The sequence below is a fragment of the Myiozetetes cayanensis genome, unplaced genomic scaffold (assembly GCF_022539395.1).
Source record: "Myiozetetes cayanensis isolate MyiCay16 unplaced genomic scaffold, myiCay2020 scf18, whole genome shotgun sequence".
Taxonomy (NCBI): Eukaryota; Metazoa; Chordata; class Aves; order Passeriformes; family Tyrannidae; genus Myiozetetes; species Myiozetetes cayanensis.
This window is the reverse complement of record NW_026087389.1, coordinates 1750200-1776874: the sequence shown is the minus strand read 5'-3', so window position 1 is coordinate 1776874 and position 26675 is coordinate 1750200. Positions and strand designations below refer to the sequence as shown.

Genomic DNA, 26675 nt, shown 5'->3' with positions numbered 1-26675 from the left:
TTCAACTGTGTCCTTGTCCTTTGTGCTTTTTTCCACAAATATTGAAAGGAGAACTCTCCTGGGAGAGACGTTCATCAGCACAGCAAGTTTTGAAGAAGGAACCCACTCAAGCTACGGCAAATGTTCACAACGTGAATATTTTGTGTATTCACAGGAGAAAGATGATTCTGGGAACCTCCAATTAGGCAGCAGAAGCTTTTCCTATGGTCTCCTCAGAAAAGAACTAAAGAAACAGCCTTATTTGGATAAATTTTTCAGCACAGATTTCTGAATAAACGTGAGAAAAAGACAAACTTCACCCATGAATTATTCCCTTAGAACTGTGAGGGGGGGAGATGCCACTTGGAGCCAAGCTGGGAGCAGCAGCTACAGTGACTGCACAGTGTGCAACCAGCAGCTGAGCAGCTCTGGTTGCCTGAAAGCTCTAAAGTGGAGCCCCCAGCCCAAGAATCTTCCTCATTGATCTCTAATAACCTGATTTTTCCTCTCTGTGCTCAGCCTGAGCTGCTGTTGGGGCGTGCACAGAGACCCAGCCCTGCCATGGTGGTGTCACCACGATCCAACCTCCCACCTCTGAGTGAGGGAGCCACATTCTTCATCCTAAAACCAGACAGAACCATCCCTTTTCCTTCCACAACCACCCTGTGACCACTGCAGAGGATGCTGTTCTGTCAGTGCCTCTGATGAGACACCTCCAAACACCAACACAGCCCAAAGCATCAGCAATATCCCATATTTGCCCCACCAGTTTAATCATCCCGATGGAAGGGCATGAAAACCTCCCCAAGCAGTTCCACCTGGGAACATGAAAAGCCATGAAAGGTCTTTGGGTGGGAGGTAACAACCCAAACAAAACGATTTCTGCTTTGCTGGTTTGAAAGGGGAGCTTTAAATATCCCAGCCTGGCTCTGAATTTTATTTCACTTACAGAATTTTTCAGTTTACAGAACGGCCCAACAAGGATAATTAGACCAGAAACAAGCCTGCCAATTCTAAATGCTCTCTGTCAGGCACATGGACTAACACCTATTTTATGAATTCCCTGTTTTTCAAGGGTGATACAGTCGTGTGTAGGTGGCTCATTTTTCCCTCCTCACATTCCCTTTGACAGTAGTTTGAAATAACATTCATCAAACAGTATAAAAAAAGTCAAAAGTAATTAATTAAGCAACCTAGGAGGAAAAATAAGATGTCTTTCCAACGGTACTTGGATTATTCAGGTTTCTAGTGCTGCATGTTGTAATTTCCTGGGAGGAAAAGGCAGAATAACGGTGTAAACCCTGCTCAGCCATGAAATGGCACATCTGGAGCATCACTGATGGGAAAGGAAGTCCTGAAACTGGAGAACTGAGACTTTCCTATTGAAGGTTTGCTCTGATTATCAGGTAATATGTATATGTATGTTCAGAATATCACTGCTGGCATCCCTCCTGCCCTCAGTCCTTGCCCCTCGTGGCATCACAGCTCAGCAAACACCCCCTGGAGTTCCTGTACCCCACTGCTGGCAGCTCCCACTGGTGACACAGCCCAGGGAACACAACATTCCAGCTGTCCTGCTCTGCCAGTGCCACGGAACCAAGGCATGGCCACCCCACTGCCCTCCCTGCATCCAGACAAAACAACCAGAGCACACCCGACACCCCCAGCAATCCTCCAGCTCTGAAGGAATCCTGATGCAATGGCAGATTTCTCACCAAATTAATTTCCACGGATCAAACCCAAATATCTATTTAAATAAAAATAAAAAAAAAAAAAGGTTATGAAAAGATGGATGCAAAGACCTCGGTATCTCTTCCTGACTGCTGGGCACACTGCCAGCTACTTTATTAAACACAATCCTCAGGTAATTCTAAACTTCATGTTCATATTATCAGCTCCTCCAGGTAATGCCACAGGAGAGGCCATGGATGTGGCAGCACCGGGGTCTGTGACTCCCAAGGAATCCTCTCGGTAGGACGGAGCCACCAGGAGGGATTAAGCTGGGATTTAGGCCAACACATCCTAATCTTTCTCCTCAGATGCTGCTGTTACCTGAGCAGTGGTTTGAGCATCCCTCTGTCCTTCATCCACCTGAGTTTAAAGGCTTCTCCCCCTTCCAGCAGCAGCCACAACACAAACAGGCTTGGCAGCAGCAGGACGTCAGCCTGACCAAACCTGCTCCACTCCAGGACCCTGGATTCTCCCTGTCTTCCCACATTACCTTGGGCAGGTCTACTAAAGCTGGATTACCAGCAGAGCAACCTCCCTTCTGCCCTTCAAGGGGGGGTGGGTGCTGACTCAGCACGTTCCCAACCAGGATCGATGCTCCATCTCCCTCTCTCTCCAAAGCACAATGGGAAATGCTCCTTCCAGGAGGCTCTGGAAGGCTTAGGCTGTAATTGCTTGTAAACCACTTAAGCAGTGAGTGATACAGAAATCCAGAGTGGTAATTGTAACCGAGGCTGGAGATTAATCTATTTTTGGCTTGTCAGCCGTGCTTATGGCCCCGGTTCAAGGCAGTCCCTGAAAACTGTAAAGTGTCCAAAAAGTGACAGCAAAAACACTTTGATTAAAACTATTCCACAGGCAAACCCAACCTTCAGGAGGCTCCCTGAAACATATTGCTCTGGCCTGCAGGAGAGACACTTGAACTTTTCATGGTCAGAGCAGGAGGCAGAGACCTGGGAAAACCAGTTTTATGTCAAATAAAAGGTGGTTTAGTTTTGGATTCCCAAAGCAAAACTGTGCTGGGAAAGTCAGTGCACAAAGGTAGTTGGAGTGTGCCAAGCAACTCTTGGTTGATCTCTCTATCTCCCAGTGACAGGCAGCACCAGTTTGCTGTTGGGTACCAGAAACAGCCTCCTTCCCCACAGAGCTGCAGCTTTTCCAAACTTTCCACCAACTTTCACTTTCCAGAGCCTCAAGGTCAAGATTAGCCTTTATTATTTTTTCCATCGTTTCCTTCCCATTTATTTAGGATTAGAGGACGTTGTGTCAATAAGGACAAATGAAACAGCAGGCCAATATAAACTCTGGCTGCTCTGTGAATGGGACTTCTATACACAGACTTCCTATGAAATAAAAAGTGACTGATGCCACAATATGCTTTAATTATTTCCTTCATAAACTAGCAAATTAAATTTTAAGAAGCTGGAGTTGTTACCTCTTATTAAACTGGGACTGAACCCAGAGCTGTAACTTTTAATGAAACTCCCCACACTAGAAAGCTTTGCTGTGATGTCAATAATTTGCAGCTTCCTGCCATGTCCAATTTCTCACCATGGGCAGGGACACCTTCCACTAGCCCAGGTTGCTCCAAGCCCTGTCCAGCCTGGCCTTGGACATTCCAGACACTTCTATCCTTACACAGAGGCTCCCATATTTTACCTGGGATTTTCCACTCGCTGTTATCATCATTTCCATCCCAGAGAGCAGCGCTGAGGATCCCAGTGAGGAGCAGGGCAGGACCAGGTAAGTCACAGCATCCCTGGAACACACAGACATTCATTAACACAATATTCAAGGGAAAAGTATTTCCACTAATTAAGCAGCAATAAAATCTCAAATTAGCAGAGAAGAAACAGAGAATGGCTGCTCTGGGAGTAGAATCATTGAATTATTTAGGTTGGAAAAACCCTCTAAGGCCATTAATCCAACACTGCCAAGGCCACTACTAAATAATGGCCCTAAGCACAACATCTACATGTTCTTTGAACACTTCCAGGGATGGTGACTCCACCACTGCCCTGGGCAGCCTGTTCCAATGCCTGATCTCCCTTTCAGCAAAGAAATTTTCCCTAATATCCAATCAAAACCTCTCCTGGTATAAGCTGAGCCCATTTTCACTTGTTACCTGGGAGAAGGGACTGACCCCCACCTGGCTGCCCCCTCCAATTTGCTTTGTAAAACACGATGATCCGTTCTGTTTTACATAATGGCACATTCTGGGGCCAATCAGCAAAACACTAAACCTGCACAAGTCACTGGCTCGTATTTTTGGCTCATGCCTCGAGGGAAGAAGAGCAGAACAAGAGCTGAGATTGAGGCAGCTGGTAAAAATCATAAAAAGGAATAAGACAGAGATGAGGAAACACTGAAGTTGCCAGGAGAAAAAAAGAAAGGAGCAAAGACATGGAAAAAAAGACTCTCAGTAAGGCAAAGTTTTCACAATTTCATAAAAATGTACAAGTGTAGCAGAGAGAAGGGGAGAACACCCTCCCAAGCAGTCCCTGCCTGGGCTGGCAGAGGAGCACACAGGTCATTTATTTCCTATTTCAAGCCCTGGTGGTTGATGTGCCCACCATGGCACGTCCTGCCCTCCCTCCCCAGCCCCCCTGTGACATCCATCACAGCTCAGCTGCTCACCAAGACCCTCCTGGTCACACACCAACAGTCCCAGGGGACATTTCCACATCCTGCCTTTGGCCAAGAATCCCTGAACCTGCTCCCCAACAGCCCATCCCTCCTGGAGCCAGGGCCAGGAACACTGACTTCTCCAAAGGGCAATTCCTCTGTTCTTAGTGGTGAAACTCTGCTGTGCTTTTTCTTCTTTTTCATTTTATCCCTGAGCTGAAGTGACTTTGGGCAGTCACAAAGAAATTTTTCCCTGTGCTCTGAACAGATGGTTGTTCCAGGAGTTACCAGGATCCTGGCAGTGCCAAACAGCCCTGACCTTCCTGAGCACCGCCACGGACCTTTTGTTGGGAGGAGAGGAACAAAGAACCACTCAGATATTTCCAGGTTTTTTCTGGATTATTAACCACAGCCCGTGGCAGTGGACAATGCAGGAACACACAGGGAAGCAGGAATGGCTCCTGGGGTCACTGGGCTCTTCTGGTGGTGCACAGACAATTCCAAGGTCACATCAGACCCCCCTGGCAGGAGCAGGAGAGCGGAGGGATGTGTTGTGAGCCCCTCCAAACCACCTCCAGCTCATCCTGCCCCAAGGCTTTGCACAGCCCAAAGAAAAGCCACAAAACATCCCAATCCTAAAGGGGTTTATCCACCAAGAGTCCAGTTACAATTTCTCAGCTATTAATAGCTGAAGTTCACCGAGAGCCTTCAGCAACGTGGGCTGGCACAGCTTTGGGGACCTTTGCCGACAGAGCCTTCAGAGGGAAGGCAGCTCATTTTGTTCAGCTTTTGAATTTTTTTTATAGAAATAATCCTATTTTTAAGATCATTTAAATATCATCTGTGCTTAGTTCTCCAGAAGCCACCAAAAAAAAAAAAAAAAAAAAAAAAATTCCAAGTCAATTTTTCTGCAGTTAAATCTCCATGTCCTTAATCTCAAGGAAGAGAGAGGCCTGTTACCTTCCTGGAGACAATTCTGCTTTTTTAGCAGATGTGAATTATTTTGTACCTGATTGTTGCCTATAAAGATATAAAAACTTCAGGGGCAACACCCAGGGAGCAACTCCTGCCACGAGATCAATACCTCATTATGGATTAAAGATAAAAGTTAAGCCTTAGTCCTTAGTTTCCAGATGACAAAGAGTGCCAGAGACACCCACGCCGTCGTTTGGGGGATTTTGTGCAAATTACTCAACTGACCTCCTTCTAAGAGCAGATGAAGAGCTGTCACCCTCCCAGCCAGCCCTGCCTGGGAGCTCTGAAGCATCACAGAGGGATTTGGAGGCGAGTCCAGCGTTAGGCAGAGAAGGGAACACAATAATCCCAGCTGGGGTCCCCTTGGATGATAAGAGGAGGATTGCAAGTGGGATGGAGTCAAAGGCTGAGTTTTGAAGACACCCATGAGTAGAAGGGGTTGGTTAAACCAGCTGGCTGCTGGAGCACTGCTTTAATGCAGGAGCAATTACAGAGCTGTGAAGTACAAGCACTTCTGAGTGAAATCCCTTCCATTCGGAAGACGCGGCGTCTGAGTGACAGAGCAGCCTGGAGAAAGGCAAATCCACTTCACAGCAACCCTGGGTCCTCTCTGCCTTTTCATGCTACTGAGAACCACTCATTACTGCTCTGAGTCAGAGGCTTAACTAATTCCCAGCAAAGCTCTGTATCCTGGGAAGCAGCAGGGAGGAGAAAGCCACGCTCAGGATGTGCCTCCAGCGGGACGTGGGCAGGGGAACCACCCGGCTGCTCTTTTACGTAAGGCACAACCTGGCAGGGCCAAAGGCTGAGGGGCCAGGGGAACAAACCCATCATTTAGGTTCAGAAATACTTACAGATCAACCTGCTCTAAGAACAGGGGGTGGATGGGCAGGAGGCACAGTTGCTGCTGACCACGTGGTTCATTAGACAATTGACAAGGGGAAACGGCCTCAAGCTGTGCCAGGAGAGGTCAGGTGGGATATCAGGAAAAGTTTCTTCACTGAAGGAGTGGTGAAGCATTGGAACAGGCTGCCCAGGTGAGTGGTGGAGTCCCCACCCCTGGAGTGATCAGAAGACAAGCAGAGGTGGCACTTGGTGACGTGGTTTAGTTGACATGGTGGTGTTCAGCCACAGGAACACTTTTCCAGCCTTCAGGATTCAACGATTCTGGGACAACCTGGAGAGAGAGAGAGATCCAAGGGAGTAAAAATGCAGCCCAACAGGTGGTACCAACAATCCCTGCTATGCCTGAAACCCAGTGATTTTCCTGCCTGGTGTCCCCAGTTTCCCATCATTTCTCACTGCTGATTTCCCCTCTTCATTGATTAATGATTGGCAGAAAACAGAAGAACTGAGAAGAAATGATGAGCTTCTCACCCGGCACACAGGGTAATGAAACCATCAAAGCAACAATCCAAACTCCACTAAGTGGAAATTTGGCCCTGCAAACATTCATCCTGTTTTTTTCCTGACTTCCACATTTTACTTCAGCTGTCAGAGCAGCGAGATGAAATAACATCCCATATTCACGTCGCCATCTGCATTCCAAAATCTCCTACTGATCGATGCAAGTGTCCAAAGAACACTCCCAATTTGTCACAATAACCTTCAAAACTTGACAGAAAATCATGCAAATGATTTCTTTCAGATCTCTGTGTATCTTGGGATTATTTATACTTTGCCAATACCACTCAAAACATTTTCCTTTGCATTTTCCGTATTTCTCAGAGGAAAGGTGGGATTGAGAGGTTAAACCCTGCAACGGGTTCATTTTGCTCTTTGTGCTCCTGCTTTGTGTTTGTGGACATTTAAGAAACACTGGTGTGACTGCACTTGGAGAACTACCAAGAAAATCTGTTTGAAAAGGCTTCAAACTGACACGTCTCAGAATATCAATAATCAAGCTGCTTTTACTCAATTCCGCTGCCTTTTTCTCTTTTATAAGAAATTTTAGATTTTAGTGGGGAAAATTACACTAATTTTTTTTTCAAGTCCTGAAGCTTTATAACTCTATAAACTTTCATTTTAGCCTTCAAAAAAATATATTTTAAGGAAAAAATAGGAAATGCCAGAGCTCTGAGTTCCCTGAGCAAGAGTGGGTTTAGGAGTCAGGGGAGAAGCTCATAAAGGTGTTTACTGGGGAGGTTGTTGCTGGCACTGAGCTGGTGGGTGAAGCTCACCCTGTGAGTGTTCTCAGCACCAGCTGGTGCCACCTCTCCTCTGGGAACACGTGGCCAGCTGTGTCCTGCAGGAATCCAGGGAAGAACCTGATCTGAGGAAGCAGCTCCCTGAGCTTCCACACAAAGGCAATTTGCTCAGCACAGAGCACGCCTGAAATGCATTCAGCATCGGGAAATGCAGATTACATTGCAAGTCTATAAAAAGCTCAGCTGAAATAACAGCTCCAGAGCTTCAGCAGGGACAGTTTTCTGGGACACTGGGCAGAGCACTGGGATGAGTTTGGAAAGGTCAAGCAGTAAGCAACTGTCTGGACAGATCTTAAGAGTGGAAGCTAATGAACACAAAAGTGAAGGAAGTGGTCAATACCCATCAGCAGCCACAAAACCAGGCCCTGTGCTCTGCAAAAGGAGCGTGAGGAATCAGTGGTGGACATGCTGAGAAACCCATCAGAGAACTCACACAACTTGCAGAGCAAATCCAGTGGCTGCTGCTTTAAATCCTGCATTTACATTAAAAATTCATCAGAGTATTTATAGCCAAGTTAAAACAAAACCCCCCAAAGCCCGGCTGGGGTTCAGGACCTGTTGCAATGGGCACGCCAGGGAGCAGCTGCTGGGGGTGCTGAGGGAGTGCTGAGCCCGAGGTGCTGCTGGCAGGGCTGGGCTGGTGCAGTGCTGCAATGCAGCTCTTGTGTAACCACCTCCCCCTGGAGCCGGGCACCAGCTCCACACGCTGCTCAGGGAGCCAGAGCCCTGGTGGGAAGGCAATGCCCCAGCCATGGAGGTGTTCCAGTGACTCAGTGCCCTGAGCCAAGGGGAGCACTCACTGCCTTTGGCTGCTCAAACACTAAATAAACCCCCCAAAACCCCCAGGGGAATGACTGCTCTGAGGAGTGGAGTGACCCCAGCTCAGGGCTGGCCCTTGGAGCTGCTCCACGGGGCTGGTGCTGTGTGGGACATTTCCAGAATGAGGGTGGGCAGGCCCTGGCACAGGATCCCAGAGAAGCTGTGGCTGCCCCAGCCCTGGGAGTGTCCAAGGCCAGGTTGGACGGGGCTTGGAGCACCCTGGGCTGGTGGAAGGTGTCCCTGCCCATGGCAGGGGGTGGGACTGGACGGGCTTTGAGGTCCCTCCCAACCCAAACCATCCTGGGATTCTGTGATCAACAGCTCCCACTCCCAGAGAACCCTCTGGGAAGTAGAAGCTCCAAATGTCAAAGAAAGAAAGGTGGCATTTGTCAACTTCATCGCTTTCCACAAATCATCTCCTCGCTCCCTGCCCTCAGGAACGTCACTGGTGGTGTGGCCGTGGCCCCCGACCCTCTGCTCTGCCCAGGAGGGCTGGAAGCTCCACCACACCCCATTCACCACAGGAAGGACAGATGTAGAGGGTTTGGGGGCTGTCCCTGCCCCTCAGGAATACACTGGACCTTACCTTGGCACAGAGCAGTGGCAATGCAACCTCAGCCGTGTGGAGGTGCCGATGGTTGCTGTGGATGTGGCTCGAGGCAGCCGGTGGGATTCCCCACTGCCCGAGGGGCTCAGTCACTCCAGCAGGTCAGGAGGCCAAACAACACCTGTGAACAGAAGGTGACCTTGGCTATACCTGTACAACTTCCATCTGCTCACTGAAAAGAATTAGAAAACCTAGAGAAGAACAGGGGTGTGTGAAGGAGCAGGGTCAGGCTCCTGAATTTCCCAGTGTTCTGGTCAACTCCTCCCAGAGTCTCCCTTTCATTTACCCACTTAATTGTTGTTAGAAATGAATGTTCTCGACAGCAGTGGATAGGAGGAGGTTGCAGCTCACCCAGACCACTGTAGGAATATCTCTTCTCAGCTCTGCCCATGGATAGCAAAGCTGTCCTTTGGTTGCAAGACCTCTTAAGGCTTGAAACTTCAGCTTCTCCGGAGCAAAACCTCTTCCAGCTGCACCAAATGGCTGCAGATAAAAGAAGCCACATTTCCCTTCCCTGCACTACAGAAATGCAGCAGAGCAGCTCAATTACCAGCAGTTACAGCACAGCAGGATGTACAGTTTTCTAATTGAAGACTCCGAGATACAAGCAATCAATAAAATAAAGAGAACATTTAGAAGAAATAAAAACATACCCTTGCATAAAATATATCCTCATTAGGAGAAGAGATGACTGCTCCAAAAAAAAAATCACCGAGGTGCTTCTGTGACAGGCAATTTTTAATCAAAGGCAGTTCTATGCAAATTAAGGACAGCAAATCTCTGCAGAAATAATAAAGTCTGGCTTAACAGTCCCATCCCTTTGCCTGTGTAGGTGCTGTGGATGCTCCTCTGGAATTGGTGCTGGATGGTGCCCTTCAAAGATTGTTGCATGTTTTCCAAAGCAAGGGCTTGGGGAAAAAAGAAAATAAAAATCATTAATAGAAAATTCAGGTTTTGAAGCAGTTCACGGAATGGATTTTCAAATATATATATATATAATTCTAATTAATGATCAGTGTGGAACACTGTTAGGGGAATAACACTGTGGACTCCTGTCAGAGTATATAAAAGTTTTAATCTTTGTTACACAACTCTCCAGTTCCACTTCAATTCCATTGACAGTTTACTGCTGGATATGGGACCTTTGGGAGACAAGGAAAATATTTTGGGGTGGGTTTTTTTTAATTATTATTTTTTCAAGTTCACCTTCAAGTTTTGGAAAATGTGGCTCCTGATTCTCCTCACTGGGATACAATTTAGAATTTTAGGGAAAATATATAATAAAATGTTTAGGTTGGAAAAGGCCTTGGAAAAAGCCTTGAAGATCATCAAGTCCAACCCTAAGACTGAGATGTTGGTGGGAGCAAGGGGTGCCCAAATTATTTGGTATAAATTAAATTTAATCATTAATAACAGTTGCAGATTTCAAAAGGAGGGGTGGGTTTTTTAATTCTAAACAAAGTTTTGCCTGCTGAGTGCTGTTCCCTGGGAGGAGATGGCAAGGCTTATTTATTTTATTCCTCAGATGCCTCCAAAGTGGTGACATCACTTATCTGTTAAACAGCAAGTATCTTCTTCGTTATTGGCACAGGTGGCTGCACATCAACATCTTATCAGAAGTGAAAAGTATTGAAAATAAATCCAGTCAAACACTTGAGAAACCCCTCAGTGCACGTTGGGACAGGGAATTTAAACACCTTCCTTGGCTTTGTCCTCCAATTTACTGTAAAGTTGATTTTAAAGCGAGTCTGCTTTGAGTTATGATGAATGGTTTTGAAAAGGTTTTGGGTTTTTTTTTCAGCCAAACCAACAAAGGATTTGGAATTAATTCCCATCATCTAACTTGGCCCTTAATGGATTTTTAAGGTCCACTGCAAAGAATCAATCAATAGGAGGGGGAAAGCTCTGCCTGTAATCCATCCTGCCACGTCCAAGGCTCTGGGCTGAGCAGGGGATTTATGATCACCTGAATTAATTGGAATTATTTGCAGTGATTAACAAAAGCAAAAGAATCATTTGCACTCAGGATACAAACACAGCAACTCAAAAAAAAAAAAAGACCAAAAGTTGGGGTCTTTTGGTATTTAAAGGGTATTTTGTGAGCCTTCCCTCAAGAACTTCAGTGCTGATGCACTGAATATTTTCTTGTCAGGAAACATCTCATTTCAGGCACCACTGTCAGGACAAAGTGACATTTGCAGGTTAATTTTGTGCCTTGCATGACTGCACACGACACTCCTGGAACTGCCAAGAGCGAGGAAATTGAAGCATTTCCACCTATTTCCTCTACTTTTTTTTCCCCTGCTATTGATTTTTTTCTTTAATTGATAACTATTAAAGAAATTTAACATTTTCTTAGCTCAGTTTCAATGTCTTTTTTTCATAAATGATATGAAAGCTGTAATAAACTCAGCCACGTGTGCACAGAGAAGCTGCCACTGACTGAGCTGGGATGAAGATTTTTGGGAATGCCACCAGAAAGGGGTTGGACAAGTAGGAAATGCCTTTTTACAACATTATTGCTCTGGAAAAAAGAACTTTTTTTAAAAACTTTTCAGTTACCAAAAAGAATCAACGAGACATTTTCATGGCACCAATGTAAACGATTGTCCAGAAGAAAATCAGCAAATCTGTAAAATTAAAAACAACAAACCACAAACAAACAAAAACAAACAAACAAGTTGTAAAATAACAATTTGGAGAACTCCTGAGATCAAAAAATATTAATTTGGTTTCCAAATGGAATCCACAGGCTCCTCTCCACTGATTCCATTGCTCCAGGCAAACACAGCATCAAGCTGTTAAAACCCCACGTTAAAACTGGAACCACAAAACTCCCAAAGTCATTTTTTCCCTCTCTGATTCCCCAAAGAGGTGACAAGAACTCCGAACTTTTTAGTGCCAGAACATTTTATGGGAAAATTCATCTTAAAAAAGAGCTGTGCCCTCAAAGATACAGCGAATTCCTGATCTTGAAAGTCCTAGAGAGGGCAAAGAACAACTGGGCCGTGTCCAAGGAATCAAAAAATAACAGCAGCTGTTTCATGTGAGCAATATCCAAAATTTATCTCTTGCAGCAACAATAAAACAGGTTGAAGTGTGGATGGGATTGAGAGAAAGGTCTGAGCTGAGAAATAAAAACCTTCAGGGGAGAGCAGAAAAAAAGGGAATTACTGCAAGACTTGGTTTCCTCTGGAAACTCAGTCGGTGTGTGCAAATATGAGGCTCTGGTTGAGCACCTTGGAGTTGTTTCTGTTATTACTCAAGGATATTGAGGGGAGTTTATTCAATGTACAGGTAAATACCCTCTCCCTGCCTGCTCAGAAACACAAAAGCCTCGCTAGGAGCTCTGGAAACCACCCCTTCCTTTCCTTTCTGCTCGTGCAGCAGCTTTGAGAAAGAAGATTTTTGGCCAAAGTCACCCATTTCTGCAGAAATTTATGAACCAGCTCCTGCTCTGTGAATATTTCCAGCATCTGAATATTCTTTAATTTGCTCCTTTTCTGTGCTGACCTGCATTAATGCTTGCTTGTGAAAATTAATGAAGTGTCTGTGGAGCACAATCAGCCTTTTTGAGAAGAATGAAACCCAAAAAGAGGCTTTTGCTGCGTCCTCTGCATTTTCCCCTCTCCCCATCCAGGCTGCCCCTCCCTCCCTTCCACCCATAATGCACAAAACCCCCAGAATATAGGTGGGTAATACATCAAGAGCACAGTAAACTATTAAACCCCAAAGATGCTTATCAAGCAGGACTAATCCCCCACTCGAGCTCAGTTTATTGATGCTGCAACATTAGTCTAAGAGGGTTTTTTTTGAAAATCACACAACATTTCCCAGGGGGGAGATGAGACAAATCACACTGCAATAAAAATCCATCATATTTTCCTACCTTGGCTGTTCCTGTTCCTCTGCCAGAACTTTCACCCCAATCCTTCAGCAAATAAAAAATCCTCGCATCAGTTTTCACTGAAAGGCTCATACAGCATAAAATTGCACTTGAAAAAGGAAATAAATTGCCTATTTTCCTGCTGTTTGTACTTATCTGCGTGCAGATGATCATTAAAACAGGGATATCCCATAGGGATGTGCCCATGGGCATTCTGGAATGAGCTCTGGAAGGAGCCTGCACACTTCAACCACCACTCCGGTTACTTTGCAGAAGATTAATTGTCTGTGGTGTTTATGTAAATAGGGAAGTGAAGATTCCTGGGCATCCTTATCCATAAATTAAAATCAATGTTTCCTGCAGTTGTGGCTGTAAAGGGGAAATAGAGCCTGACTGGCTGTAATGAGGCATTTGTGTTCTCCATAACTCTAATTTACTGTTACTGCTCCAAGAGCCGGCACCTCTTGTTTAGGCCGTTAAGTGACAATAAGTGCGGCTCCAATAAATCCTAATGAGCACTCCTGGGTCACCTTACTGGATTTATGGGGCACCATCAGCATCATTTGAAACAAGTGGAGTCTTTGGGGCTGCCTGGGACAGGCTGAGGCACAGACTGGACCCTTCAGGACACGCGTAGGGGTGGACACAGCGATCCCAGAGGAGGTTTTGGCAGGGTGACCTCCCCCTGAGCTCTGGCCCCTGGGAAGGGCCATGCAGGGCTATTTGTGAGGTACTTGTGATTTGTGCAGATTATTTTTGTACGTTTTGTAGTAAATGGGATAAAGAGGGAAGAAAAAAAAAAAAAGAGGGGAGAGGGAAAATAACACCCAGAAAAAGGATTAAACTAATATTTTTCAGAATATATTAAGCAAGAAGACACAGGTTTTCTTGATAGCTGCCTTGGGAAAATCATTCCAGTGCTAAAAATCAAACACAAACGCTCTTCTGTCCTGCTGCCTTATTTCCACACACACACACAGTGGATCTTCTCCCAGCACATTTCCCTGAACAAAACAAGTCCAGGCACACACTGTAGAAAGGGCTCCACACTTTGCTGCCAGGAAAATGCTAAACCCATAAGGGACATTTTTAGGAGTCAGACCAGGCTGTGATTCCTCCCCTGCTCTGGAAGAAGAGCAGCTCCTCCTTCCAGCCGTGTCCACGGGGGACACGAGCGCTCCCGGAAGCCCCCGTGGCCCCTCAGAAGCCTCTTGGCACCAGCAGAGCAGCTTTTTGGAAGGGCTTCAACTCCACTAGTTCTCTCCAAAGGCTGAGCTACCTCCTGCCTGCAATTCCCCTTCCAAAAATGTGCTGGGCAGGAGTTAAGGAGGGCATGAGTTGGAGAGGGCAAGGAGGGAAGAGCAGCCCCCACTCAGAGCTAAGGCGTGAGATCCAAAGTCTGATCCGAGTCCTGTTGGCTCCACTGACACAATCCAATCTCCACAGGGAGGGGATGGCAAGCCTTCAGTTTTTGTATTCCCTTACAGTCCATGACAGTTCCCAAAAAACGTGAGGACATTTGGCTTTTCAGTTAAAATAAGGTACTTACATAACATCACTGCTTTTCAGGCTGCTGGGCCTGGTCCCCCCTTCAGGACCTTATCACTGTGATCCAGATTTCTTTATCCTTTGTATCTCATTCCAAGGGAGCTGGGCAGGGTTTCAATCCAGGACCAGAGTGTTTCCACAGAAAAGCTCCCCCAGCCCCATTATGTGTCTCAGCACAGGGCATGTGGTGCAGATCATTGTCCTGCTGCCCTCCTTCATCTTCCTGACGTATAAAATAGAAAAATGCTTCCATTTTTAACCTATTTTTGAGGAAAATAAAAGCCTGACCTCTCTATAGTGCCTAAAGACTAATCTTGAAATCATGAAAAAGACTTCTATCATGAGAAACACCCTTAATTCTTCAGTTGCTAATATTACACAGTGAAAGGCTCTCACCACAGGAACCTCCCTTATGGAATGTGCTCTCCTATTTATTAAAAATACTATTATCACTACTGCCTATTTATTTAATGCTTTTCCTCTTCAAAGCACTTTTTAGGCATTAGCTAATTAATGTAATGACTTCTGATGTTTCAAGTGTTCCTCTCCTCGTCAGAGCTGGAGAGAGGGCAGGGAAAGGAGCTGGGATTTGCCCAACCCTGGGCTCTCTGCAGCACCTCCAGCCTCTCCAGAGGCTGAGGGTGGGTTTTTTTTGGCCCCTGGACACCTGTGTGGTGCAGCAGAGGGAAGGGAGTGCTGAGCAGCTCTTGGATGTGCAGCACTTTGGGTTAAAAAGCAGGGCTCCCAAACACAGAGCTCAGCACAGCCCAGCTAATGAGACCCCTTGGAAAACCACCCCCACCTGGGCTGCTCATAACAAGGTGACATTTATGAAACTAATAACTTAATAACTCCATTAAGCTTTACTGCAATCCCTCAGACACTGGCCCTGCAATGCATTCACTCACCAAAGCTATCAGAGGCATTTAAATATCATTAAACCATGAGGAACGAGCTCCTTCCCCTGCCCTGGGGAAGCTGCCTCAGCCTCCATCACAGCAGGAACCTTCCCCCTTTTTCCCTAAAACCTTCTGCTGCTCCCATGGCCCAGGGACAGTCTGGAGAGCCCACCAAGATCCCAGAAAACGAGCTCCATCCCAGAGATGGAGCCAGGAAAGCTGTGCAGAAACCACACAGACACACCTGCCAGGGAGGGGACACCCGTGCAGCACCAGGAGCCAGGCAAGGCAAGGCATTTTAAGTGTATTTTACACACAGATGGCACCTCCAAAACCCTCCTTATCAAAGAGTGTTCAGTGTCATAGGAAAATTTTCAGTCAGCACCCAAACCTGCCTAAAGTTCTTGCTTTAAAACCAACCCCAACACAAACCAGCCCCATGGCACCAGGTCTGGGGACAATTTAACATTGTGTGTGCAAAGGAAAGGCTTTTTCCAGCTTACCTTAATGCTGGAAAAGGTGATATTTTGTAAACAGTTTTACTCCTCTGCAAGTCTATTTTTCTGAATGGGAGATATAAAATAAAATGAGGCACTTCTAGCACATAACTGTTTAAAATCATCTCTTTTTCCTACTCCTGGCTGGAAGCAGCAACCCAAGGGAAAAACCTGCCTTTCCAAAGAGCAACCCTGAACTGCTTGGAGCATCCCCATGCTTGGGAAAAACCCAAGGCATTTCTGCTCAAAATGTGTGTTTCTAGGTTACTTCCACTCTCCAGGTTTCAAAGAGCAACATTTTTATTTCTTCAAAACCTCTTATTTAGGGGATGTTTCAAAAATTTTTTTTATTGTTTCTTCCAATCTCTTATTTGCTTTTTGCCCTCACTAAAACTTTACTTGCAGAGCAGGAGGGCAAAGCAACAGCACAGTATATCTGTATAAAATGTGCAAGTGTTCTCACCTACCTCTGCATCATTAACAATAATTAACTGAATATGGCACCACTGCTCTGCAAGATGCCCCTGCAGACCCTCTTCTAACACCTCATTTTTGCATGGAACTCAGTCAGATGAACATCCAAGTTACTCTTTTAAACCTGTATCAACACTTTTTTGCTCAATGATTTGAACAGTGTATTCCTGGTCTGTGAATACTTTTGGCTCCTCCACAACACCAGTGGCACAGAAATCACCATTTTTAGGCCTTTGTGAGTGCCTTAATGAACAAGCACTGCCATGAAATGCAGAACATGCCAGACCAGCAAAGAGCCACTCAGCTCATCAGGGATGCTCTGAAGTCCATTGTTACCATTTCCAACTGAAATGAAGCAAAGCCAGACTGCACCAATCCAGGGAAAGCCCCAACCAGGTGAGAAATCAGATCATGCAGCAAAACTCTGCTTTGATGACTGACTCATGGGGTTCTGCGTGTCCTTGCACAGCCACAGGGGGACTCCAGGATGGGAAATGTCTCCTCATTCCCTACATTTCAGGAAGGTTGGATCCTGCTCAGGCTCCTCAGTGTCACCTCAGAGACATGGGAATCCAGGAGTTAACAGAGTGCACAGGATTCCTGTGTCACTGCCCCCCCAGGGGTAGGATTTAGGGAGCTGCCAACCCCACAGGGGACACCTGTTGGGCCCAAACCTCCCGGAGGGATGGGGTGAGCAGCTGGAGCAGCTGGGGCAGCAGATGCCCTGCAGCTCCCAGGATGGTGTCCTCTCCCCGAATCCCAAAATCCACACTGTCCTTGGGAGTTTCAAAGCACAATCTGCTGAGGAAAGGCCACAACATTTTCCCCGGGGGCAGGAGGCCCTTCTCCCAGAAACTGCTGAGCTAACTAATTGCTAATTGCTCCCTGCTCATTACCACTGAAGATGGATGAAAGCTATGGAGATAAACCACATCATTAAAGCAAGAGGTTGTGGAAACCAGGCTACACAAATCCTGGTTTATAACCAGATATTTGAAAATACACCCAAAAAGAGTTTTTCCTCACTGTAAGAAGCACATGGGAAGTTTGCCTAATGGATTATCATGGATAATCCCTCATCCCCCAAAAGTATCTTCAGCTCTTGGTCACCAGAACCATGGGTTCACCCAAACTCTTCGGGAATCACTTTGCTCTGGTTACAAAGCAAAAAAACAGATGGGGAAAAAAAACAACTCCAAAGTCCCTCCTAGGCAGAGAAAAGGAGAAATTCTCTCCCAAGGAAATGGTGAGCCAAGATGCAGCTCCTGGATCCTCCCCACACCCCAAGGAATGGGGTGTGACAGGGCAGAGCCAGCACCTGGATGAACATCTGGAGTCATTCCCTGCACCTGAACGTACGGGAAGGGACAGGCTGGGAAAGAGGTGGTGCAGGTGAGGAAGGCTCCAGCTGACCGTCCTGCTCCAGAGTTTCCCTCCAGGTCTTTTATCCCTGCTGGAAGAACATGAGACAGTGTTTTCCTCCATCTCAGTAAAGAACATTCAGCTCTGCCTCAAACCCATGTGCCACCTCCCTCCCAACGCCGATACCGATCTAAATATATTTAAATTGAACAATAATATAATTAAGCCTCTTTCTTGTCTTCAGTGTTTGTATTCCGAGGCTTTTAGAGGAAATTTCGAGATCTATCAAAGTATCTGGAAATGTACTAATTATTTCCATGATGACACGATCCCAAGTGGCAGAGTAAACATAATTACCCATATTAAATAGAAAACAAAATCAGCAACACTTCAAGGCTCTGTGGGCTTCAGATAGCAAATATTGTCACAGTCAATCATGCCCCACAAAAGGCCATTTATTGTTCTTGTCAGTAAAACTGCACCCATTTCACCAGGAATCTCAGTGACCTGGTGTCTCTCTGGCATCTCTGTTAGTGGGAAAAGCTCAGTGGGAGTGAAAAGCCCCCCGATTTTAAACTCAGATTATCCTGACTTGGTTGTGCCCTGCTTTGAAACCCTGCAGCTGAGTTTTCTTTTCTTAACTTTTCAAGCGAGTTCTGGGTGTCAGAAACCTCGGGTATGGTTGTTAAACAGCTAAGAAAGAAAGCGAAAGGATTTCACTTTCGGCTGAAAATCCCCCTTTTCAGGCAGCTGAAGGGATATCGTTGGATCTTTTGTTACTTTGCTGAGCCTGTAAAGGTTTGCCTTTAAAAAAAAACCAACAAAAAGAACACCAAAATATGCAGACTCATGCTTGAAATAAGATGCCCTCCCCTTTGCTCTCTGCAGGAGCCCTCACGTGCTGCAGGAGTGTTTTACCTCTGGCTTTGAAGGGCTGGGAGCTTTCCCTTCCATTCAGGGAGCCCCTCCTGGGGCTGCAGCAGCTTTGTTTCCCAGTCCTGCCTCTCAGCAATGTCACGGGGATGAAAGTTCAGGGGAAGGAAAATTCCCGTGTGCTGGAGCAGCACGACAGCACCATCCCACCATGGGGGGAAAGGAAGGAAGGATGGAGCATCCCCTCTGCTCAGCAGGAGCTGCTGCCACTGACACACAGATATCCCACTGAGAACCCTGACAGAACATTCCCTTCAGTCTTAGAATAAATGACAGGGATAAAAAGCCAAGGACAAACCCAAAGGCAGGCAGGACCTGCTGGAGGAGAACCTGACCCACCTGCTGAGGTTCCATCACCACAAAGCTGCACTGGGGGCTCCTAAGGACACAGAGCTGCCCCTAAAAAATAGGAATTTGCTCTTTTGCTTCTAATATCCTGCACTTTCAACAAAATCCACCATCACAACTTTCCCCCTTTGGTATGGGAAGGGTTGGATGCCATCGGAGCCAGTGGGACACCACACACCACCTTTAACCTCTCGCTGCTTCCCGAGGGCCTGAGCCAACACAGGAGTTGTTGTCTCACCCCCTTCCAGCATCCCTTATCTGCCTTGTTCCTGAAGGCAAAATCCAATTAGAAATTTAAATAATAATTAAATGGAAGCCTTGTAAATCTCGATTCTCATATCCCACAATTCTCACCTTCCCCCCCGTGTCTCCCTGCTAAGCTTGCCCTGCCACAGCTTCTCCTTGCAGCTACCTCGGCTTTAGCGTTAGGTGATGAAGCATAAAATGCTATTTAAATACTATAATTTCAAGAGCAAGCAAAGAACATCCCATTTATCTTCACTAACCTTGAATATGCCTGTCCCATCTAATGAAAAAAGTGATTGAAGGGACTTATTTCAGCTCACCATCCCAAGGCCCCCATAAAAGCTGAATGGTAATTTAATTAGTTTCCTTTCTGGTGATTAACTAGGAATTTCTGATCATTTAATCTGAGTGCACTTTGATTCATTAAGTATCTGTTTCCATTTTTTTATGAGGTGATTAAATAACCCTGTCCAGGTACCCACCATGGTTGGAATGCTGTAGATTTTGTGGGAATCAGATGGGAAATACGCAGGGTGGGAACCACATTTCCAAACCTTTTTGGGACTCTCCTGACTAGATGACAAATCAGCAGTTCATTTAGTCTGGCAGAGCCAGATCCTGCCATGAGGAAAACCAGCAGGGGCCTGGGATGCTGGTTTTCCCTGTGGGATGCTACATTCCCTCTCTGCCTGATCCCCAGGAGGAACAACACCTGCCCCAAACCAGGGCTGAGGGCTGATTCAAATCAGGGTCATTGAGTGGCAGATTGTCCCACTGCCCTCCTGCTCCAGGGCCATTTCTCCCAACCACAGCAAGTCCCTCCCTCTGCTGATCCATCCTCACCCCTCAGTACCAGGGAGGCCGTAAGTGCTGGCCTGGCTCGTAAAGGATGATTAAATAAATCTATTAAAGTGCTGGGAAGACTTAGAGTGCTATATACTTAACTTTTTATTTAGATTTAAAGCTCATTATAAAGACTGTCCATGCTCTCCAGGCACCCATAGCGAAAAGGAAACTCATGATCCCTTCAAATGTTGCTTAGCACCATAATGGGATAAGGGAAGTTAAATTATCAGGCAGCTGAGACTGCAGCAAAATACACTTCATCAACTCCCCCCTCAGAGAAAATGCAAGCACCTCCAGCAGCCAAAGGACACCAGGGCAGGTTTCTGAGCACAAATACCCCGGGGTTCATTTGAATCCACTCTGCCAGAATGGTGAGGTGGGATTGGGTTCCTTGTGTGAAAGAAAAAAATTAAACAACCCAGCAGCTGAACAGTGCCTCAGTTCTCTTTTCCTTTGTGTTGATCCCCAGATCAGATGGATACAAGGCCACCTGATCATCCTGGAGGGATTCCAGGGATGCCTGATACAGCCATTCCCACCTCCATCCCCTCGAAAGCCGAACTGCAGCGCTCCAAGGAGGAGCAAGAACTGTGAACATCCACTCACCACTTCCAGTGCTCCACAGGGCAGGGAATGCCTGTCCCAGCCTTCCAGCTGTCCCTGAAGGTCCCCACTCAGTGCCTGCACTGAGGCTGCCCAGCAGCAGCTCCTCATCCCTGGGTGCTGGAGGGAGCTGCTCCCGCCTGCATCCCGGGATCCAGCAGCTCTGCCCGAGCAGCTGCTCCTCACCACAACCTTCAGGTCAAGTTCCACGGCTTTCCTCCAACTCCTTCTCCTGTTTCCTGAGCCTGGACCTCATCAGAAGCGTTATCCAGGTCACCAGGAGAAGCACAGCACATCTTCCCCTGGGGTTTTACATGATGGAGATGACTCGGTGCAGTTTGAAGAACAAGAGAAGATTTTTAAGGGCTGTAAAAGTAGGGTAGAAAGAGGAAAATCCCAGTTAGTGTGGAACCACCTAATAAATGCTGCCCTATTCATGATAAAGATTTTCAGGACTTCAAATTGGACCTAAAACTCATTTCACTAAGACTTGGACATAGAAGGTGAAAAACAGTACCCAAGGCATTCCCCAGCACCTGCTGCCAGCCCCAGGCAGCCAAAAACCAGGCCCAAGGCTGCTCTCCTCCAGCCCTTGCAAATTTTAAGGTTGCCTTAACCACCACAGGATGTTTTTATTCTTTTTAATTAGCTATATTGTCTTTACAATTGAGATTCTGAGGAACGTTTTATTCCCCCCTCGACAGAAACTTGATTTTATCTCTAAGTGGAAGCTGGAACTCCTGTATGACATCACATTTTACAGGGCTATGACAACATCTTTCAACTCTGGCAGGGTCAGGGATAATGCTGGGCTTTAGGACCTGGTTGGTTTCCTTTATTCCAGCCCAGCATCCCAACAGGAACCAGCTGCCTCCATGGGATAAGGGTGGGATTGCACGGGCTGCATTTGTCACCCTTCCCAATAATTAATCCATTTCTCTGCCTCAAATCACAGCAAAGGCAACAGAGTAACTGGGGGAGAAACATTTGTCATTTTACTGGAACACAGATTCCTAAACCAAGGTTTCCCTCCCCAGTGCTGGAATCAGACAACTCTGCATGAGGCACAGAAGGAAAATAAGGAACGTGTCCTACTTCTCCAGCCCGATGTACAGCCCCACCTGCCAGCATCATCTGCCTTAAAACAATTCAGCTGGGACTCTGCTACTTGCCAAAACTTTGTTATTTCAGAGCAAGTCCAGCCCTTTAATTATATCAAACGCTTTTCAGAGGATAATGCAAGAGGTGTTATAACTCTAATTGTGCACTAAGAAGAAGTGTCGTGGTAGCAAAGACATGCCAGGTGATGCTCAGGAGAACAATACCAGGATGGGAGAGGGGAGGAAAGCCTGCAATTATCCCATGCAGGCCAGGACAGTTCATCATTTGGGGGGGCTGGAGGCAGTTTGCTGCTTTGCATTTTGAAGCCTCTCCTTTTGGCAACGTGTGCTTGTTTGGGAAGGGAGCCCCAAGTTATTGTTCCCAGCCCTGCCAGGGAAGGTGAAACCAAGCACAAACCCATTTCCACTGCTGGAAATGCTGTCCCAGAGCAGCCCAGGATGAAGTGAGATGAGGATACAGTGGGAGAACATAAAGATGAGAGAGAAATTACAGTGGGGACACCTCATTCCACACCCCATAAATCCCTCTGGGGTCAGAGTCTCTGGCTGCTGCTGGATGCACATCACTGGAACCCCTGAGAGGGAAGGCAGGAAAGAGATTAAAATGTTCAATCATCTGCAAACACTCCCCAGCTGAACACCAGTGTGTGCTGGAAGAACAGCTCCGACACAAACCACTGCACCACGGCCTGATTGTGCTGGGAAAGCAAAATGAATCATGGGGATGGATGGATGGATGGATGGATGGATGGATGGATGCAGGGTTTATCCAGCTAAGGGAGCACACTCCCAGAGTCAGCTCCAGCCTGGCACCAGGATGGTCCCCCTGGGCTTGAAGGTACAGCCAAACTACCCCTAAACCCAACTCCCCTGTCAGCACCTTCCACCTGACAGGCAGGAGCCTCTGTGGCCACAGCCCATGGGAGATGTCACCTCAATGTTACCAAAATCGAAATTAATATCACCATAAAAACCATCAGCAGCATCAGATGAAAATTTCCTGGGAAAATTCTGCCCCTGAAGCCCTTTGGCAGTGCCCAGAGGGGAAAACTTCCACCTGTATTAACTCACTTCATGCCCATTGATTTTTGTCACATCACCATCCTGCACTTCTCCTGAGCCAAACACTTCTCCTTCCAAACAGCCTCTGGTGGTTGGACACCTCCCAGGAGAGGCATTTGCTTTGTTTGTGCTTTTATGACGCATTGCTGCTTTTCCCTGGAATTTTATTGCCCTGCAAATGAGGATGCAATACCAAAAGCTGCTTTTATGTTTGCTGGGACAGAGCTGAATGGGAATAAAGCCACCAGCAATGCACTCAGCCTGTCTCGACTTCCATGGAGAAACACTTCACAGAGTCTCTTCAAAAGCTTTCCTCACTGAAAACTTTACCTCCCAGACCTCCTCCTGAGCCCACAAAGACCTGGACATCACTCAAGGCTTGCCCAGGGTGGTGCATTCCAGGGCTAACAGGATTTTGATCATCTTTTACCTTCCAAGAGAGGTTAACATAACGCTCTGACATCCCAAAAATTAACAAAGATGGATAAAACCTCTTGCAGTTCAATTCCCCCTCGTGGAAAAGGTCACTCCCCTCCCTGTGCTTTTGCTTTCTGTCTCCAAAGAGAGGAATGAGAGTGCCAAACCAACAAAACTAAATTAAAAACCTTTAAAGTTTATAAAGCAGATTTTTTTCACACATCAATCATTACTTTTCAGGCCTGGCAGCACAGCCAGCACCACTTCTGCTGTCACTGGACCTGGTGATCCTGGTGGGTCCCTTCAAACCCTGGATAGTCCACAATTCTATTCCATGACACACCAAACCAAAGTCACTTCAGAGCCTCCTTCCTCCAGATTTCAGAAAACCAAAGGCACTTCCACATCTTTTGCCGTTTCTGTGTTGAAGGGGGCAGAGAATTTAAATTATTTAGCCCACATCTGCTTAACCAGAGATGCCTTTGGAGAGATTTGTTACACTCGAAATGCCATCTCAGTTTTGTGGCTGGTTCCTTTCCCCACTCTCCCACGCACAATATGCCAGTGAGAACAACATCTTCCCACTCTGGGGAGGGACACAGCACAGGACCTGCCACCCCCTCTTCACACACAGGGGGAAAGTCTAGCAAAGGGTTTGTCAGACAGCTTTGCCTTGGCCTTGTTTGCTGCAAGAGAAAAGGGGCTGATCAGCCAGCCCAGGTGTAACCAAGCCACGGCCTTGGGATTCCAGGAACACCCCCAAATTTGGGGATGACACTTTAAGAAACGGGATGGACATGCAGGAAACAAGTTTCTTCAGCTCTTTTATGGAATCCCTGCCTCATGAAAGCAGTTTCTGTGCATTTAAAACTCAGAGAGCAGAGGATTGTGCCTTCCATCCAAAGGAGGGTCAGCACAGGTTACAAACACCAGAGAGACTGCAGAGCTTCACCAGACAAGAGGAAACAAACCCTGGCACCCTCAGCCTGTACTGCCTGTCCCTGCTCTGCACATCTTCAACACTTCCACACACAGTTCCCCTTATTATTATCATAGGATCACACACTGCTTTGGGGTGGAAGGGACCTCAAAGCCCTGCCCTGGGCAGGGTCACCTTCCACCAGCCCAGGCTGCTCCAAGCTGGCCTTGGACACCCCCAGGGATGGGACACTTCCAGCACATCAAACCCAGGTTCCAGCACCAAGAAGCCCCAAAGCCCTCCAATTTCCAGTGCATTCCACAGAGTGGTTGTTTCAGGCCACTGCAGTCCTACCCTGTCATGTTAATGCTCCCAGGGAGGCAGTGGCACCACCAAAATGTCACTCCTAACAAGCTGGTATTTTATGGGAATCCTGAACGACCTTGACCAGGCTCCTGCCTGATCCCAACCTGCTAAAAAGCTCTGCTGGCAGGATTTTCAGGTTATTCATCTTCCATCCAGGTGTGTGCACACAGCCCTGAGTCATGGCCATGAACAGATGGGAGCTATCTCATATTTATGACCTGCCATCTCTTCTCTTTTTTTTCCCTTTCTTTCCTAGAAATTAATTTTTCATTAAACCACTTTGAAAAATCTTTGAATTAAACTTAATAACTTCATTCAAGCAGGAAAGATAACCTAGAACAGGCAGCTTTTAAGAAAACTCTTTGTGCCTGATTAATTAGCAAATTGACCCTCTGGACACTGGATAAAAGGTGTGGGATTATCCCTTCTGGTTAAATCAGTTTTCCTTGTCTCTGGTCCCTCTGATAGGGAGCATCATCCACTGCCTCATTCCTGCAGATAGTTTATAACCATGAGTATTAATTATGGGTTCTCAGGGAAGGGGGGGCAGGAAAAGGGGCCAATCCCAGGAACTGGGACCTGCTGCTTCTGCCCCCCAAGGGAGTTGCAAATGGCAGATGAAAACACTCCTGCAGAGCACACACAAAGTTTGTGGTGGGTGTTTTGTCAAAAGATTTACAGGTTTGGAGTGTCTCAGGTGTTCAAGTGCAGGGGAAGTGCCCTTGATGGGAACTTGAACTGCTTTGGAATAGCTGGGAGCAGAGAGTGAGCCCCAGTTGTTTGTGACAAACTGCTGGGAGAAATCCTCTTGTACTGAGTTATCATATGCATAATATCCTACACAACAATCAATACAGCAAAGCAATCTAAACAATATAGGATAATTATACACATTTAAAACAATATGTTAAAAATAAACCAAGCAAAAACTAAAGCAACATTTCAGAACATTCCTCTTCACTTGTTCTCAGTGAGGGAGATGAAAGGGGCAAATTAGGGCTGTTCAGGCATCCTGACTGCTGACATTTGGAGAGGCAGTGAACTTCTCACATCAGAACACACTGGATCCCCAGTGGGCTGGATAAAACATGCCCCAGCTGGCCATGGATACCTGGCAGGACACCCTGGTACACTGGGTACAGAAAAACCCTAATTTTGCCCTTTGACAAAACATCTCAGGGCTTTCAGCTCCACTGACACGGGCAGAAAGGGGCCAGAGGAAACAATTGAGCCCTAAATATTTTCCCTGTTGGCTTCCCACACTCGTGGGAGCCTTGCTATTTATATGCATGAATGATTTATTTCTCTATTACCAGTTACCTCCCTTGATTAAATATATTAGTGCCTTTTAAGTTATTTCAAGCTACAATCATTTTAAAATTAAATGATCCTTCGAGTCCCCTTTGGGAGCTGAACACCAAACTGACAGTTCCAAAATATGCAAAAATAAAATATATGGTGGTTGTGGTCCTTTGATTAATTAAACTGTACTTTTGATCACATAAACCAAACAGGAGAATATTAACCCTCTTTTTTTTTACTTTGAGAAAAGCAGTAAAATAGCAAAGTGGAGGCTCTATTGTCACGGTCAAACGCTGCCTGAGTTCACTTGACAGCTTAAACTGTCACCTTAGGCTGCTGGAATTTCATTTGGCTTCACCAAGTGGCCCCAAAAGAGCATTTCTGGGTTCCCCCCCCAAGTGCTGATCGATTCTGTCCAAGTAGGAAACGTCTTTAAAACTTTTCTCCCTTTAAGCTCCGCGAAAGATCTGAATTTAAATGGCACTCTTAGGGCTCTCTGGGGCCCGGGTACAACAGCAGCCCGGCTTTTGAAGAGCTCACAAAAATACTTCTGGCCTGAAAGAAAAGGAGGGAAGGGACAAAAAGAGGAAGATAAAAGCAAGCCCGAGTCCCAAACCTCCAGAATCCCCTCGGTCTCGGCCTCTTCTTTAGAACCAAACCTCGTTTTGCAAATCAAAGGAGCAGCTGCCAAACTGGCCCTAAAAGAAGAGGTAGGTCCTGAGTGCAGGACTGAGCCAGGGATGCTGGAGCTGCCATCCATCAGCCCCACCAGGGCACCCACGGGTGGGCTCCCAGCCCTCCTGGGCTTCACCCTGGGGAAGAGGATGCTCTGCAGTCCACGGGAAACGCGGCTGGGGCTGCACAAACATTGCAGATAAAAAGCAACGTGTCAGTATTTAAACCAGC

At 46.6% G+C, this 26675-nt stretch overlaps 1 long non-coding RNA gene across 1 annotated transcript in view; it reads right to left on the bottom strand.

The window, feature by feature from the left end:
• LOC126638936 (uncharacterized) overlaps positions 1–26675 on the bottom strand; it is an 82937-nt gene that overhangs the window by 25586 nt on the left and 30676 nt on the right. Inside the window, exons 2-7 of the long non-coding RNA XR_007628721.1 lie at positions 14376–14597; positions 12830–12871; positions 9594–9848; positions 8920–9061; positions 6162–6484; positions 3367–3466 (exon numbers count right to left, since the gene is read on the bottom strand). This is a non-coding gene — a long non-coding RNA (uncharacterized LOC126638936). The remainder of the gene's footprint in view (positions 1–3366; positions 3467–6161; positions 6485–8919; positions 9062–9593; positions 9849–12829; positions 12872–14375; positions 14598–26675) is intronic.